Source organism: Triticum aestivum, chromosome 1D (assembly GCF_018294505.1).
Source record: "Triticum aestivum cultivar Chinese Spring chromosome 1D, IWGSC CS RefSeq v2.1, whole genome shotgun sequence".
Taxonomy (NCBI): Eukaryota; Viridiplantae; Streptophyta; class Magnoliopsida; order Poales; family Poaceae; genus Triticum; species Triticum aestivum.
The window spans coordinates 308,802,965-308,822,693 of record NC_057796.1 but is presented as its reverse complement, the minus strand read 5'-3'; positions in this window follow the sequence as shown (position 1 = coordinate 308,822,693).

The window sequence follows — 19,729 nt, the reverse complement described above, 5'->3', positions numbered from 1 at the left end:
TGAGCGCATGACAAACGACCTAGCGCACCTTACTCTTCGTCTGAAAAGTCTGCAACATGATATGTTGCAGCCCGAAATGGGTCAACATGGAATATGCTGGCAATATACCACAGTAGAGCAATAAACAGATAAATGCTAACACTACCTGCAAATATGGCTGGTGGAGGCTCTATGGTTATAATGTTTTGCGAAAAGCCAATTTTTCCATACAACAAAGGAATAGATTTTAATTTATCTATCATGGTGGTTGAAACATCATTGAGAAGGTTCCTCCAACTCAATCCCATTTAAAGTAATCATTTACGACGCAACAAATTAATTTAGAGTGATGAGATCAAATCAATAATTCAAGTATCAGATACTCAAGATGTCCATAACCGGGGACACGGCTAACCATGATTAGTTTATACACTCTGCAGAGGTTTGCGCACTTTTCCCCACAAGATTCGATCTCCTCCGTTGGATTTCTCGCACTACTGGTGTTTGAGAAACGGATGAATGAGACACAGTCTTTAAGAAACATTTACTCTTTACTCTGGGTAGACAGTTACACCTACTTTCCCTCTACATCTGCTAGCCTGGGTGGCGGACCGTAGGATGATCACACAGGTACTTCGGGATATCCTAGGACAACACTGGATTCTCCAGGTGCACAAACCAACAATCCACCTAGATGTGTATTCAAGTAGCCACCTTAAGTTAACCATTAATTAACAACCTCACATCTTTCATGGATTCACTCACCCAAACCACGTCTACGAGCATAGCATAGCAACGTAAGCATAACGTAGAAGTAACTCCCAAGGTTTGATAACATAAAGTCAATAGTTCTACTTCATCAACTACTTCCAATTACCCACATGTTAATCACAACCTAATCATGCAGTGTTTGAGGATTGTAACTAATGCATAAAAACTGGGTATGAAAAGAGTATGATCAATGTGTTATTGCCTTGCTGACGATCTGCAAATCCTAGAGACTTGTAGTAGCACTCTCCGCACTCCGAGAATTCTATCGCAAACAAACAATAGCATACATAAGCACCCAACTAGAAGCACGATAAAACTCAAATAAGAAGATCTAACCAGAAAGTTCAACTAAAGAACTCCGGTTTGCAAAAAGAATCAACTCAAACGGAGCAACGAAACTCAAACCACGAAAGAAACAAGATCCGTTTACTAAACTGGACTAAATCAAATTTTATAGTACCAAAATCTTGCTCAAGTTGGTTAAATATAAAGAGGGCTTCAAGACGAAGGTCTAGGCGCTTGTTTCACCTGATTTGGATAAACGAGCGAAAAGATAAACTAAAATGAAGATCAAGGCAGAAATCACGATCGAAAATAATCGCGGAAAAACCCTGGAAAATAAAACGAGACGAACAGGCTAATGAACGAACGTTCGCTGTCTGCGGCTAACTGACGAACAGCGTTCGTCGAAACGAACGAACGGACGAACGTCCGTTAAATAACCGAACCAAACAAAATAAAAAAAATGCATCAAGGGTTTCTTAAAAAAACCGATCGGTTTTTACCTAAACCGAAAAACCAGGCGTCGGATCCGGCGTACGGCGGCGGCGGCTCCGGCGACTTGTGGTGGCTCCGGCGAGGCAAGGTGGCGGCGGGGCGACGGCGGGGTGCGGGCGGGGTGAGGCGAGGCGGGGTGAGGGCGGCGGCGGGGCAGGTTATAAAGGGGAGGGGGCGACTCGGCTTGGCGCAGGGGCAACCGGACGGCGGCGGCGTCCTGGACTCCGGTGGAGTCCGGTTGGGCACGGGGCGCGCGCGGGGGGAGGCGTTGGCGGTGCCGGGTCGGCTGGGCTTCTGCCCAGTTCGGTCCGCGAAGATTTTTATTAAACAGATTCCGCCAGAAAAATCCTAGAAAATAAAAATAAAAATCTAAAATACCAAAACAAATTTTCACCGTCTAAATAGAATATTTAGAACAAAGTGAACATTTTCTTGGCCCTAAAATGAAATTTTGAAAAATGCATATTTTTCTAATTCGAATAAAATTATTTATTTGATTTTAATATTTTTCCTCCAATATTTCTTTTATTTTGGAGAAGTCATATTATCTCCTATCGTTTATTTTTATATTGGAAATATTTTCGGAGAGAAAAAAATAAAACCAAAATGATCCTTGTTTCGATATTTGAGAAAATTCAAATATGAAAAACGTGAAATCCCCAACTCTCTCCGTGGGTCCTTGAGTTGCTTAGAATTTCGAGGATCGCGAAACGAAATGCGATAAAATATGATATGCATGAATTACCTTTGTATAACATTCCAAATTGAAAATTTGGGATGTTACAGTTCAGCAAACCTTCGATCGCCTCACTGACATCTCAAATGAGCTTCAAACACTTGGTGCCGCTGACATCACCGACCACGAGGTGGTGAAGAAATTGCTGAGATCGCTTGATTCCTCATTTGATACTCTGGCACTGATGATACAAGAACGTGGAGATTACAAGTCACTTGATCCCGCTGATATCCTCGAGAGGCTAAACACTCATGAGTGTCAACTTGCTGAAAAGAGAGATCTCTATGGACCGAGCTATGGCAGATCACGCGCTCTGAAAGCCAAGGCAGTATCTGAATCTGAAGGTGAAGATTCTAGTAGCAGCCTTGCTGAAGAACTGAGCCAGGAGCTAGCAATGCTCGTGAAGAAATTCCAGAAGTTCTCACGGCATGGTCGCTTTGCAAAGTCCTCAAGAAGTGATGATTCCTCATCCCATGACTACAAGAAGAGATTGTGCCACAAGTGCAAGAAACCTGGTCACTACATTCAAGACTGTTCTCAGTGGGAAAAGGAATCAAAGAAGAAGAAATACAAGGATTACAGTTCTGATGACTCAAAGAAGAAGAAGAAATCTTCAAAGTCTTCATCATCAAAATCCTCGAAGTCTTCTTCACACAAGAAGAGCAGCTCTAAGAAGGCTCGGGCATTCATTGGCATGGAGATGGACTCTGAAGCTGAATCTGAGGAACATGAGGAAGAGGAGGCATCTGAGGATTCAGAATCTGGTGTGGCGAGCCTAGCCCTCGCTACTGCGTTCGTCAGCAAGTCCATCTTCAACTCTGAGGAGAATGACTTCTCCAACAAGGCTGATGATGGCGATAATGACTACGCTCCCACCTATTGCTTCATGGCAAAGGGTGCCAAGGTACTCAAATATCCCTCCTCTGAATCAAGTGAGGATGAATCTAATGAAAACCTCAAGCCTAGCTACCCTAAACTTGCTAAGATTGCCGTGAAACAACAAAAGTCTTTTGAAAAGGTTCAAACTATGCTAGACAAAAGTGATGATATGTTGAGTGAAGAAATGGATCGCACTAAAACTTTGACTGAAAATCTTCAGAGACTTCAGTGTAAGTTTGACAACCTTCAAAGTCATCATAATACTCTCTTATCTGATCATGAGAAGCTTTCTTATGAATTTCTTCAAAGAAAGCAAGATCTTGAGAAGCTAAGGGAGAGTTATGAAGATCTTCAGAAGGAGCGTGATTCATTACTAGCTCAACAAATCAGTGCTGCTCAGGAAGAATTCATTCCTCCATGTTTGAAGTGCATTGAACGTGAATCTGCTAATTCTTCACCTGAAAGTTCAAATGCTTCTATTGCTGCAAATTCTTCATCTGTCTCTGCTATCACTAATTCCACATCTAAGGACATTCCTAGTATCACTGACAATGCATGACTGAAGGAATCGTATATAATAGGCATGTACAAAAGCCTCAAAGGGCATCAGGCTCTTTGTGATGTGCTTAAAAAGCTGATCCTCAACAGGAACCCTAGGAAAGAGGGTATTGCCTTTGAGAGGAAACTCAATGCTGATGGAACATACTGGAAGCCTGAGCAGTACCCCAAAACCTCATGGGTTGCTGCAAAGGGACCTCCAGTAGATCCATCTACTCTATCCGGCTTTACATGTGAATCTCCTCATTCTTCTGATGAGGCATTTGACTCAAACTTTAAGCTGTTCAAAAATCAGAATGGTGAAGTATTTGCTAAATATGTTGGCACTAACTGCAGGAATAGCTCCCCTATGAAGAAAATCTGGGTTCCCAAAAGGTGCCTTGAAAGTCTTCAGGTGAATGTCATCATGACACCACCTGTGAAGAATAGGAACCCAAGTCCTCACGTGGATCAAATTCCTCAAAAGGATCAAAGTCCTCATATGAGCATCATCGTGCTAATGCTTCTGTTTCGCAGGGAAGAACTAAGGGCTATGAATATGAGCATTATTCCTCTAACCATTATGTTCATAAGTCCTCCAAGAATTTCTCTGCTTATTCATATGCTTACCCTGACTCCTCTTATGTGAAACAAAGTGTACTGGCTTCTATGCCACCTTTCTCTTATGGAGCTCGCAGAATGATGAACTCTTTGCCGCCCCTTCAGATGAGGGTGGTGAAGAAAAAGAACTAATCTCTTATGCAGGGACAGGTCTCCACACGAACTTAAACGTCTGAATAATTTGCTGGAGACCTGAATATGCTTTAATGGACACAAGCTAATCATGAAGAAATGAATTTTCATTTCTCACGTCCTCATTCTGTTTTATCTGTTCTATTGCTTGATGAAATTGATCTGATGAAATTGATGTCATATTCTTCACTGATGAAGTATATGAGTTCGTAAGCTGCACTAATTCATCTGCAGGATGATTAACCCAAAGCCACTGAATGGGTCCTCGATAGTGGATGTAGAAATCACATGACTGGTGAAAATAATCTGTTGATGGACGCTCCCTTATCTCCATCACATCTGAAGCATATCACCTACGCTGACAAAGGAAAAAGCAAGGTATTGGGTCTTGGTAAGGTTGCGATCTCAAAGGATCGACACATGGACAAAGTCATGCTTGTCGAGTCCTTAGGATTCAACCTCATGTCAGTCTCAATGCTTTGTGATCTTGATATGGTTGTTATCTTTGGCAAGTATCGTTGTGTTGTGATCATGGAAGCTGAACATTCCAAAGTCTTCGAAGGCTTTAGGAGAGGAGATCTGTATATTTTGATTTTTCCACAGGACCACAACCAGCTATATGTCTACTTGCAAAAGCTTCAGAAGGCTGGCTATGGCATCAACGACTTGGTCATGCTGGCATGAGGAACTTGCACATGCTCACGAAGAAGAAGCATGTCATTGGCATTGAGAATGTCAAATTCCTCAAGGATTACTTGTGCGGAGCCTATGAAGCTGGAAAGATGACCAAGGCCAAGCATCCCGCGAAGACTATCATGACTACCACTCGACCATTTGAATTGCTTCACATGGATCTCTTTGGAAGTCTTCAAACGATTTTCCTCGAGGGCTTCAACCAACTTTGGTGTGAAGATCAAGCACATCAGAAGTGACAATGGAACCGAGTTCAATAATACTGGTCTTGATGACTATCTTGATGAACTTGGTATTACTCATGAGTTATCTACTCCTTATACTCCTCAGCAGAATGGCGTCGTGGAGTGCAAGAATAGGACTCTTGTTGAGATGGCTTGCACTATGCTTGATGAATACAAGATGCCTCATCATTTCTAGATTGAGGCAATTGATACTGCATGCCACATCATCAACAGGGTATATCTTCAAAAATTCTTCAAGAAGACTGCATATGAACTCCTCACTGAATGGATTCAAGCTATGCAAGAAGAATTACATCAATTCGAGCTCAACAACGTCTGGGAACTGGTCAAACGTCCAGATCCTCGCAAGCACAATATCATTAGCACAAAGTGGATCTACCGCAACAATCAAGATGAAAATGGCCTTGTGGTGAGGAATAAGGCACGGCTTGTAGCTCAAGGCTACACACTGGTTGAAGGAATTGATTTCGATGAAACTTTTGCACATGTTGCTAGACATGAAGCTATTCGCATATTACTTGCTTATGCTAACCATCATAATATCATCTTATATCAAATGGATGGGAAAAGTGCATTCCTCAATGGTAAGCTTGAGGAAGAAGTATATGTTGCTCAACCCCTAGGTTTTGAAGATCCAAAGCATCCTGGCAAAGTCTTTAGACTCAATAAGGCCCTCTATGGCCTCAAGCAGCCCCTCGGGCATGGTATGATACTTTGAAGGAATTCCTCATGAAGAAAGGCTTCAAACCCAGTTCACTTGACCCAAATCTTTTCACCAAAACCTATGATGATGAATTATTCGTCTGCCAAATATATGTTGATGATATTATCTTTGGCTGTACTAACCAACATTATAGTGATGAATTTGCCTATATGATGAGTGAAGAATATCAAATGTCTATGATGGGAGAATTGAAATTCTTCTTAGGTCTTCAAATTCGTCAACATCGCAATGGCATCTTCATATCTCAGGAGAAATACCTCAAGGATGTATTGAGGAAATTCGGCATGCAAGATTGCAAAGGCGTCAAAATCCCTATGCCCACAAGTGGCCATCTATGCACTGATGAAAATGGTATTGACTTCAATCAAAAGGTATACCGCTCCATGATTGGTTCTTTATTGTATTTATGTGCATCTAGGCTAGATATTATGCTTAGTGTTTGCATGTGTGCCCGATTTCAAGCTACACCGAAGGAATCACACCATAAGGCTCTGAAGCATATTCTTCGATATCTAGCTCACAGACGAACACTTGGATTATGGTATCCCAAGGGCTCGGCTTTTGATCTCATTGGATATTCAGACTCTGACTATGCTGGTGATCGTGTGGAACGCAAGTCAACATCAGGCACATGCCATTTCCTCGGACGATCCTTGGTCTGTTGGTCCTCGAAGAAACAGAATTGCGTATCACTGTCTACTGCTGAAGCTGAGTACATTGCTGCTGGTTCTTGTTGTGCTCAATTGCTATGGATGAAGCAAACCCTCAAGGACTACGGCATCAACATGAACAATGTACCTCTCTACTGTGACAATGAGAGTGCCATCAAGATTGCTCATAACCCAGTTCAACACTCGAAGACAAAGCACATTCAGATTCGTCATCATTTTCTTCGTGATCATGTGTTGAAGGGCGACATCTCTATTGAGCATGTGAAGACTGAAGAACAGCTAGCCGATATCTTCACAAAGCCCTTGGATGAGAAGAGATTTAGCAAGTTGCGGTGTGAGCTAAATATCCTAGAATCTTTGAATGTCCTTTGAAAAGGACACACATCCTAACACTTATGCAAAATTGATGACTTAGATGTGCAACACACGAAGAAACGTTTTTCTTCAATCAATGAATACTAACACTCTAAGTGTGAAGAAATTAATGAAGAATTTGGTTCTCAGAGCCCTACGACAATTATACGCGGTGTCTGAAATCATCATTCTTATACGGTGGGTCACGCCACCAACAAAAGTTGAAATTCTTCAATTTGAGTTTTTTTTTCATTTTTGAAATTCCTCAGTTGTTCAATTTCTTCAACTTTTAGATGTCTTCACTCTTTCCGTTGTTGTTCTTCATTGGCTATATATATATATATATATATATGAGTTTATGTCCTCTACATCATTCACTTATTGCTATTTCTTCAAGTTGCTTTTTCTGCTAAGTGAATGTTATCGGACCCTTCCCCCTCTATGCTAAACTCAACCCAGTCTGTTCACAAATTCTTCATACGCGTTCTATTTGAAACTCGTTCAAAATCTTCACTGTGTCCTTGTCAGCTGAAGAATTTGCGAGCAAAACATTAAAATATTCTAATATGAATTTTCGGATTTTGCCGCTCAAACCGTTCCACATTCTACGATAGGACTTATCTATTCACCCACGATCTCACACGTTCTCCGTCTCTCTGTACGTGGGTGACACATGTCGCACGAATGACAAGGGTCAGGGGTACGTTCGTCCATTTTCCTCGGACGAGCGGTTTTTCACCTCGGCTATAAATACCCCTCCCCTCCTCACTTCATTTTTATTCCGCTCGATCTCACTCCCTCGCTCCAGCTCTCAAAACCTAGCGCCACCGCTACTTCCATCGTCGTTGGTGAGGAAGAGCTTCGCTGCCTCAACCTCGTCGTCGTCGTACTCGCGCCGGCCGCGGATTTCTTCACTCCGCCGCTGCTGTAGCTGTCTTCCTCTGCCAAGTTAGGGTGTGGAAGATCTGAACTGACGAACTTCTAAATCTACACTTCACAGTTCGTCGTGTTCTTCGTCAAGGGTAATTAAAATTTACTTTTACTGCCCTTGTTGATTTTGATGATTTCTATAAAATCTTCAAAAGGTGTTTATTCTTCAAATCTTCACACGCTAAACACCTCACACAACTTATGTTCTTGATCTGTTTCCCTAAGCAACTTTTTTCTTCAAGACTCCTCAATTGTGTGGATTTTCAATCTGTACAACTTTGGAACCTAAGTCAAAGAACGCTTAGTGAAATTCTTCAAGACTCATCTGGTCAAATTCCTCAAACTTGTTCTTTTTTGCAAAAACTTCTGAGAACGCATATGACCTCCCCAAATTCCTCGCAACTATACTCTATTCACAGGTACACATGTCCGCTGCTGAATCACTTGGTTCTCATCAACTTAACTCATTTGCAGCGTTCCTCGAAGAAAAGTTGCATACCTCTTCAGAGAACTCTATTGTTCAGATTGCTCAACTGAAGAAAATGGCTGACGGCAAGAAACCTCAGAAGGGAGGCAAGAAACTGGAAGTCAACACAACATTTGAGATTCCTGATGAAAGCTATGCAGGGTATTGCACTTCTGATAAAGCCAAACCTGGCAAGGAGACCAAGAATGAGCGCAAAGTGCGCATACAGAGGATAGAGAGGAGATGGGCCAGAGAATGGAGGGAGTATAGATATGTCACTCCTAAGTACATGAAGAAATTCGCTCTTCACCCTCCATGCCCAAGACCTCCATTGGCACCAGGCCAAGAAGCTGATCCTACCAGCCTCAAGCGTGGTGAGGACTATCCTGATGAATGGGCTAAACGGCAAGCTCAGTACAAGCGAAAGTGGCTAAGGAAGCAGTGAGGAAATTCAATGAAGACTCTGCTGCCGCTGCCACTGCTGAGGCCTCTGCGAGCAAGCCTAAGAAGGCCATGCCCAAGAAGCCTGCACACAAGCCCAGTGCTTCTTCTTCAATGCCCTCACGGCCAAGCTCCTTAGCAATGCCCTCACGGCCCAACTCATCAAATCCCTCACGACCAATTCCTCAAGCTGCTCCAGCTCCTCAAGTTGCAAAACCCTCAGCTCCTCCTTCCAAGTCCTCAACACGTGTGCATCTCGCCTCGTGCCAAAGAACAACAGGCATCTCTATTGCCTCAGGAGCCTCTGCAAGTTTTTCAGCTCCTCCGCATTCCTCAACTAGCCCCACTCTACTGAAGACTAAGGCCGCTGCTGGACGAGGTTCTCGACCAAGTCTGCCCAAGAAGTAGGTCGCCCTCCAAGTCCCGTCTGATGAAGACGAAGCTGATGATGAGGAACTGGCCGAAATCATCAGAGACAGACAACAAAGGGCCGCTAGAGCCAAGGGTAGTGCTGTGCCACTTTTGTTGGATCCGAAGAAGATCCTGGATTTCATTGATCTATGGCACAAAGATCCAAACACTCCCTTGCCAGAATTGAATCTCACACCTGGCCAAAGTCATATGTTGCCGGCTTTCATTGCTGAAGAAAACTGGAAATTTGAGAAAGCCAAGAAGGTGAAGAAAGCTCAGTACAAGAAAGAGTGCTTCCTGAAGCAAAATGTGTTGAAGCTATCACCTGATGAACTTATTGCTCTACAAGCTGAAATCAAGAGTCTAAGTGATGAATTTGATGCATACCGTGCAGAATGGCTTGGAGCCAAAGTCAGATTCGTTAAATTGGCGAAGGGATTTACATCCAATGTTGCTGCTCCAACGCACATTGAAATTCCTCAGGGTGAAGCATCTGCTCAACCTACTGAAGAACATGCCAGCACCGCTGATGAAAATCAGGCTGCTGATGAACCTGAGAGTACCAGGGCTGATGACTGCATTCCAGCCGCTAAAGAAACTGCCAGGGCAACCACTAGTGTTGCGCCTGAAGAACAAGTCAGGCCAGCTGAAGCTTCAACCGCTGTGCCTGAAGAAACTGACCATGCCAGGACAACTGCATCAGTTGTGCCTGAAGAAAATGAACCAATTTCCTCTGCTCGTCCTGCACCTACACCAAGTCCAATTCTTCCTTCTGCATCAGAAGCTAAGAAGACCAAGGCTACGGAGCGTGCAGTAGTGAAGAAAAGGAAAGCATCAACTTCATCAGAATCTTCAGCTCTGAAGAAGATGAAGAAATTGACAAGCTCTTTTGAGAATCCTATGGATGCTGTTCCAGTCTCATGCATGCCATCAAAGGAACTTGTTCCTTTTGGTGAAGACTATGTGATCCCAAGTGGATCCGATGAAGATGTTCCTTCTACTGCTTATTCAGAGCAGTTGGACGAAGAAATTGAAGTGGATACAATCCCTTCAACCCCAGTTGTCTCATCGCCCGTGCCTCAGTTCACAGCTGAAGAGGCAGACGTTTAAGAATTAAGTGAAGAAGATGAGGATGTGGACATTGGGAGCACAACACCAGTGATGAATGATGACTTTTGGGAAAGTCAGCACCCCAATTCTCCTTTGTTCACTCCTCTGCAACAAATTCCTCAGTCCCCAGTGCATACTAAAGTTCAAATGGGCTCTGAAGAACCTCGGACCACTCCATCCATTCATGAAGAAATTCCAGCCACTAGTGCTGATGAACAAGCTGCTGAAGAATTGAAGAACCAGGCTGCAACTTGAAAGCACAAGTGCTCCCTGGGTGATTTTGGTAATTAATGTCAACATATCTCTTATTGGACTAATGTTTTCATCTAGTATGTTTCAGATAAGTTCAACAATGGAGTGGCGTGGACTAGAGGATGTGGAACCCCTTCAAGATGATAAGGACAAAGGATTGGCTCAAGCTCAAAGTTCAGGACTCTACATTTTCTATTTTAGTGATCCAAGATCACATTGAGTCCATAGGAAAGCCAATACTATTAAAAGGGGATGAGGTGTTGCTTAATGGCTTGCTTGCTCAAAGTGCTTAGTGATATGCTCCAAAGCCCTCAACCACTTTCTCACATCCACATATGTCCCAAACCAAAAGTCAAACTCGGCCCCATCGGAATTTCCTATCCAGCGCCACCGAGTTCACTTGACATAGCCACTGCCAGAAACCCTAGTCAATTCGGTCTCACCGATGGGATCTCGGTCTCACCGAGATGGGCTTGCCAACTCTCTGTTGCCTATTGCAGTAATTTTGGTCTCACCGAAATACGCAATCGGTCTCACCGAGTTTGCATGGCTAACTCTCTGTTTTGCTTATTACCCAAATCGGTCCCACCGAGTTTGTGTAATCAGTCCAACCGAGATAAGGCTTTACCCTAACCCTAGCACATCGGTCCTACCGAGTTGATCATGTTGGCCGCACCGGAAATCCTAACGTTCACATTTTGAACTAAATCGGTCTGACCGAGTTTTCTGATTCGGTCCCACCGAGTTTGGTGATTTGTGTGTAACAGTTAGATTTTGTGTGGAGGCTATATCTACGCCTCCACCCACTCTTCATTCGTGGAGAGAGCCATCAGAACATGCCTACACTTCCAACACACATTTTCTGAGAGAGAACCACCTACACTTGTGTTGAGGTCAAGATATTCCATTCCAACCACATAAATCTTGATCTCTAGCCTTCCCCAAGTTGCTTTCCACTCAAACCCTCTTTCCACCAAATCCAATCCTATGAGAGAGAGCTGAGTGTTGGGGAGACTATCATTTGAAGCACAAGAGCAAGGAGTTCATAATCAACACACCATTTATTACTTTTGGGAGAGTGGTGTCTCCTAGATTGGTTAGGTGTCACTTGGGAGCCCCCGTCAAGATTGTGGAGTTGAACCAAGGAGTTTGTACGGGCAAGGAGATCGCCTACTTCGTGAAGATCTACCCTAGTGAGGCAAGTCCTTCGTGGGCGATGGCCATGGTGGGATAGACAAGGTTGCTTCTTCGTGGACCCTTCGTGGGTGGAGCCCTCCGTGGACTCGCGCAACCATTACCCTTCGTGGGTTGAAGTCTCCATCAACGTGGATGTACGATAGCACCACCTATCGGAACCACGCCAAAAATCTCCATGTCTCCAATTGCGTTTGCACACTCCAATCCCATCCCTTTACATTCTTGCAACTTGCATGATTTACTTTCCGCTGCTCATATACTCTTGTCATGCTTGCTTGATATGTATTGTGAATGTTTAAACTTGTGCTGAAACTCCACTTCAACTTAAAGAAATTAAAAATTGCAACTTTTCTTACTAAGAGTCTGTTCACCCCCTCTAGACACCTCTTCTTGATCCTTTCAATTGGTATTAGAGCATTGGTCTCCATTGCTTTGGTTTAAACACCTTTGGAGGAAGATGGATGATTCTACATTGGGGAGTCTTAGACATAGAGTGCCTATACTTGATGGAGAGTACTTTCATGAGTGGAAAGATGAGATGCTTGAGATTTTCAATGAATATCATTTAACCAAGTACATTACTACTCCTTGTGCTCGCTTTGTTGATCCTTTGCATCCCACACCCGATGAGGATCTTGACATGATTCACAATCTTAGAACTATCAATCTTATTGTTAGAGGATTGCCTAAAAATTTGATTGCTAGCTTACCTGCTCTAGATTGTGCTTACACCATATGGAGATTTCTAGAGGAACGATTCCCAAATTATGCCTTGCAAAATCTAGATGAGATTCTCCATAAGTCTATTGCCTTGAATAGGATGAGTACTAGTGATCCTAAGTTTGATGAGTGCCTATTTGAGCTTCGTGATCTCATGCGTGCCAAAGGATATGTTGGAATTATTAGCAATATCATTTCCGAAGTCATTAGGATTCATAGAGATGAACATTGTTACGGTCATACTTCTAATGAATCACTCTCTCTAAAAATTGATCCATCACATGACGATGTTGAACATGGATGCTATGATGAGAATGATGATAGTGACCATGATATTGATGATGCGATGAGACACTTTGTTCTTATGGCTAATCTTCGCGGCTACATGGCTGGAGGAAAGGAATGGGCCCTTGATAGTGGATGTACTGATCATATGACTGGAGACAAAGATATGTTCCGTGAGCTTGCTGAGAACGATGGCCCTCGAAAGTATGTCACTTTCGGTGATGACTCAAAGGGTAAGGTGGTTGGCCTTGGTAAGGTGGCCATCTCACATAATAGCTCCATACAAAATGTTATGCTCGTTGAATCTCTTGGCTACAATTTACTTTCCGTATCTAGGCTTGCTAACTTTGGATTCAATGTCCTATTTACTGAAGTAGATTGCCAAGTGTTTCGTAGGGATAATCATAAAATGGTCTTTACCGGTATCCGTAGAGGTGATCTATACATTGTTGATTTCACTAAAAAGGATCAACCTAGAACTTGCTTTATTGCTAAATCTTCGAAAGGTTGGTTGTGGCATAGAAGGTTAGGCCATGTGGGCATGCGAAATCTTGATAAGCTTATTAAAGGTGATCATATCCTTGGAGTAAAAGATGTTATATTTGACAAGGATAGACTTTGTAGTGCGTGTCAAGCAGGAAAACAAGTTGGAGGAAGTCACCCCGTGAAGAACATTATGACCACAACAAGACCGCTCGAGCTACTTCATATGGATGTCTTTGGTCCCAATGCTTACAAGAGTCTCGGTGGTAACTCATTTCGTCTAGTCATAGTTGATGATTTTTCAAGATTTACGTGGGTGTTCTTTCTTGATGATAAATCGCAGGTCCAAAAGATCTTCAAGAGCTTCGCTAGGAAGGCCCAAAATCAATTTGAAGTGAAGATCAAGAAGGTTCGCAGCGAGAATGGAACGGAGTTCAAGAACGCAAATGTGGACACCTTTCTTGACGAAGAAGGGATTTCACACGAGTTCTCGGCTACGTACACACCTCAACAAAATGGAGTTGTTGATAGGAAGAACCGAACTCTTATTGAGATGGCAAGAATGATGCTTGATGAGTACAAGACTCCAAAACACTTTTGGGCGGAAGCGGTTGAGACAGCTTGTCATGCAAAAAATCGCTTGTATCTTCACAAGCTACTCGGCAAGACAGCATACGAGCTCCTCACCGGTAACAAACCCCAAGTTGGATACTTTTGAGTATTCGGCTCAAAGTGTTACATTCTTGATAAGCATCGTTCTTCTAAATTTGCTCCTAAATCCCATGAAGGCTTCCTACTTGGTTATGGCTCAAACTCTCACACTTACCGTGTCTACAACAATTTCACCCGAAAGGTTGAAGAGACGGTAGATGTGAAGTTTGATGAATCTAACGGCTCACAAGTAGAGCAATTTCCAATTGATGTAGGAGATAAAGACCCTTCGGAAGCAATCCAAGACTTGTCTATTGGAAAGATTCGACCAACGGAGGTGAAGGAGAGTACCTCATTCGTCCAAGTGGAAGCTTCTATCTCACGACACGGTGAACCAAGAGTTGACATGGAAGCATCCACGAGTGGGACACATCAAGATGAAGAAAACGAGGAAGTACACCAAGATGAACCTCATCAACCTCCTTCTCCACCACGACAAGAGAACGACAACGTCAACAATGAAGAAGGCCAAGATGATGAAGAGGATGTTCCACCCCGACCCAAGCAAAAGTTACCACGAGTTCGAGCAAGAGTCTCAAGAGATCATCCCGTCGAACAAATCTTCAATGATATTCAAACCGGGAGAATCACTCGCTCTAAAACTCGTTTGGCTAATTTTTGTGAACATTATTCATTCATCTCGAGCATTGAACCTATGAAGGTTGAAGAAGCATTGGAAGATCCGGATTGGATAAACGCCATGCATGAAGAGCTACACAACCTTGAGAGAAATCAAGTGTGGACATTGGTCGAGAAGCGCGACAACAACCACAAGATCATTGGTGCCAAATGGGTGTTTTGCAACAAGCAAGACGAAGATGGTCAAGTCGTCCGCAACAAAGCTCGTCTCGTCGCCCAAGGCTACACTCAAGTGGAAGGTATGGACTACGGTGAGACATATGCCCCCGTTGCTAGACTTGAGTCCATCCGCATCTTACTTGCCTATGCTAATCACCATGATATCACTTTATACCAAATGGACATTAAAAGTGCTTTTCTAAATGGTGAAATTGAGGAGGAAGTTTATGTTAAACAACCTCCCGGCTTTGTCAATCCTAAGAAACCTGATCAGGTTTACAAACTTCACAAAGCTCTTTATGGTCTTAAACAAGCTCCTAGAGCGTGGTATAAATGCTTGACCAAGTTCCTTATTGAGAAAGGCTTTGATATTGGAAAGATAGATTCTACACTTTTTACTAAAAGGGTTAATGGTGAATTATTTGTATGCCAAATTTATGTTGATGATATAATATTTGGTTTGACTAACCCTCATTTTAGTGAGAAGTTTGGAAAGCTAATGTCAAAGATGTTTGAGATGTCTATGATGAGTGAACTCAAGTTCTTTCTTGGGTTGCAAATCAAGCAAACCAAGGAAGGCACCTTTGTTTCTCAAACAAAGTACACCAAGGACTTATTCAAGAAGTTCAACATGCAAGAAAGCAAAGGTATGAAAAATCCCATGCCAACTAGTGGACATCTTGATTTGACCAAGGACGGCAAATTGGTTGACCAAAAGGTTTACCGCTCTATGATTGGATCATTGTTATATCTATGTGCCTCCTGTCCCGATATTATGCTAAGTGTGTGCATGTGTGCACGATACCAAGCGGCCCCCAAAGAATGTCATCTTAAGGCTGTGAAAAGGATAGTGAGATACTTAATACATACACCAAATTTTGGCATTTGGTATCCTAAGAGGTCCTCTTTTGATCTTGTTGGCTATTCCAACTCGGACTATGCCGGAGACAAGGTTGATAGAAAATCCACTTCGGGTACTTGTCAATTTCTTGGTAGATCTCTTGTGTCTTGGTCCTCCAAGCAACAAAACTCAGTATCTTTATCCACCGCCGAAGCAGAATACATTGCCGCCGGTCCATGTTGTGCTCAATTACTTTGGATGACCCAAACTCTTAAAGATTATGGGATCAATGTGAAACATGTTCCATTACTTTGTGACAATGAGGGTGCTATTAAGATTGCTCACAATCCCGTGCAACATTCTCGTACTAAGCATATTGAAGTTCGTCACCATTTCATTCGAGATCATGTTGCTAAAGGGGACATTGATCTTAAGCATGTTCGTACCGATAAGCAATTGGCGGATATATTCACCGAACCGCTTGATGAGAAAGTCTTTTTCCGTTTGAGAGGTGAATTAAACATCATTGATTCTTCAAACTTGGAGTAGGAACTCCATTTGGATACATGCAAGGCATGAGCGTAACGCCCACGATGCGGATATATCTCCCACGTGTCGAGGCACGACTTAGAGGCATAACCACATAGTGGTTTTGTCGCAAGAAGGGTCATCTTCACACAATCCCATGTAATGAACAAGAATGGGATAAAGAGTTGGCTTACAATTGCCACTTCACACAATACATAAATATCATCATACATCATCCAAAATACAAGCATATAGACCGACTACGGTCAAAATCCAGATGAAAATAAGACAACCCCAAATGCTAGATCCCCGATCGTCCCAACTGGGCTCCACTACTGATCATCAGGAAAAGACACATAGTAACGGCCACGTTCCTCGTCGAACTCCCACTTGAGATCGACGCCATCATCTGCACTGGCATCGTCGGCACCTGCAACTGTTTTGGTAGAATCTGTGAGTCACGGGGACTCAGCAATCTCACACCCGCGAGATCAAGACTATTTAAGCTTATAGGAAAAGATGGTGCAAAGAGGTGGAGCTGCAGCGGCAAAAGCATATATGGTGGCTAACTTGTGCAAATGAGAGCGAGAAGAGAAGCAATGGAACGGACGTCATCTAGCAATGACCAAGAAGAGGTCCTGAACACCTACTTACGTCATACATAACACAAACCGTGTTCACTTCCCGGACTCCGCCGAGAAGAGACCATCACGGCTACACACGCAGTGGATGTATTTTAATTGGGTCAAGTGACAAGTTATCTACAACCGGACATTAACAAATTCCCATCTGCCTCATAACCGCGGGCACGGCTTTCGAAAGATAATACCCTGCAGGGGTGTCCCAACTTAGCCCATCATAAGCTCTCACGGTCAACGAAGGATAAACCTTCTCCCGGAAAGACCCGATCAGTCTCGGAATCCCGGTTTACAAGACATCTCGACAATGGTAAAACAAGACCAGCAAAGCCGCCCGAATGTGCCGACAAATCCCGATAGGAGCTGCACATATCTCGTTCTCAGGGCACACCGGATGAGCAGTCCTTACAACTAAAACCAATCCTCTAGTTTCCCCAAGGTGGCGCTGCAAAGGGCTCTAGTTTGGACCAGCACTCAGAGGAACACTGGCCCGGGGGTTTAAAATAAAGATGACCCTCGGGCTCTAGAAAACCCGGGGGAAAAAGGTATAGGTCGCAAATGGTAAAACCAAGGTTGGGCCTTGCTGGAGGAGTTTTATTCAAGGCGAACTGTCAAGGGGGTCCCATAAATCACCCGACCGCGTAAGGAACGCAAACTCAAGGAACATAATCCCGGTATAACAGTAACTAGGGCGGCAAGAGTGGAACAAAACACCAGGCATAAGGCCGAGCCTTCCACCCTTTACCAAAATATATAGATGCATTATTTGAATAAGAGATATTGTGATATCCCAACATATCCATGTTCCGACATGGAACAAACTTCAACTTCACCTGCAACTAGCAACGCTATAAGAGGGGCTGAGCAAAAGCGGTAACATAGCCAAACAACGGTTTGCTAGGAAAGGATGGTTAGGGCTGACATGGCTAAAATGGGAGACATGATATAGCAAAAGATAGGTAGCGAGCATGGCAATAGAGTGAACAACTAGCATAGCAAAGATAGAAGTGATTTCGAGGGGTGGTCATCTTGCCTGCAAGATTCTCAGAGTTGTCGAAAGCTTGATCCTCGTAAGCGTACTCGACAGGTTCCTCATTCACGAACTCATCTCTCGGCTCTACCCAAGACAAGAACACAAACAAACGGAACCACAATCAACCACGAGAAATGCACAAGCAACATGATGCAAAACATGTATGATATGCAAGATATGATATGCGATGCATATGCGTGCTCTGGAAGAAAAATGATGAACATGGCAGTAACTTGGAAAACCAAGCATGCCACTGGAAAGATGAGATGATTTCGGTCGAAATCGATATAAAGATCACCGGAATCGGATGCACGGTTTGCAAATGGCGAGCAAAACAAGAATGACACGAATCTGCGATTAACAGCAAGATAGCACTTAAAATGCAACAAGTAACAATGCTACAGCACCCCAACATAGCAACAAAGCACATGACAGTAAACTACAGGAGACGCTTGACAAAAGATGAACACTGAGCTACGGCTAGTTCTCAACATATCAAGCTCAAACAAGCATGGCAAAAGAGCAAAAGATTACAGGTTCAGACTTGGTGAAAAACTGGACATGGCAGAAATCAGCATCAGGTAGCAATGTTCAGAGCAAGAAATCAGCATGCTACAGCAACTTAACATAGCAAAACAAGGCATGGCAGTGTTATACTAAATGCACATGACAAAAGTCCCTTACTGACTATAAGCCAAAAAGGACCAGAAGATATGATGGCAAGCATGTAAACATAGCAAGTTTCGTTATCAGGTTTCAGACTTAGCAGAAAACAGAGCATGGCAGAAATATTAATATGTAGGCCAATTTGTGAGCTTGATGCACTCACTACAGAGCAATGCATGACAAACCAAGCACACCTACAGCAAGATGGCATGTTTATGAAGCTATCCATGGCAAGAAAAATTGCATAGCATGTATGGATCAACTACAATAGGCTTGGCAAAATTGCATATCATGTTAAGAATCTGCCAGAAATATTTTATAGCAAAAGTAGAGCAAGATTGAGTCATGCTATGGCACTCCATAATTGCAAACAGTTCTAGGAATGGATCTAATACAACTATATCTACAAAACATCCTTACTGAACATCTCCAAAATATGCATGGATCTCTCTGTAGCATCAAGTTTACATGGCAACAAAATTACAGCAGACAAGTCCCTGAAATCAGAAATATTACGGGGCCTACTTTGCATGCTTTTGCTAGTCACCACAGAGATCACAAAAATACATGGACTACACCACTGGAAAGATGGCATGGCATACTTCAAAACACATGTAGAGATCATGCTCAAAAGATGCACAGATTAAACGATACAAAAATGACAAATCTCCAAGTTCTGATAAGAACCAGAGAATAACAGCAACTAGCCCTCTTCCAACGAAGATTTGGGCATCAAGATGACCTCTAATGAACATGGTGCAATTAAACAAAATGAAGGGCATCACGAGACGAACAATTTTACATATTATACGCGTGAATCGGACCTACAAACACGGAGTTATCGCATCGGGAACAGAGGCACATGCTGAAAAATAACAGGACTTCGAAAAAAGGGGGGGCGAGAAAGTCAACGGGCACGTACAGATCGAGATATCGCGAGGCTACAGGAGCTCGAGCTCGGCCTGCTCGCCGGCGGGAGGAAGAGGAGCGACGGGGAGGCGGCCGGAGGAGGGAAGGCGCGGCCGCCGGCGGGCACGGCCGGCGGGGCCGCAGGTGGCCGGAGGAGGAGCGCCGGCGGCGGCCTCGGGAGGCGCGTCGGG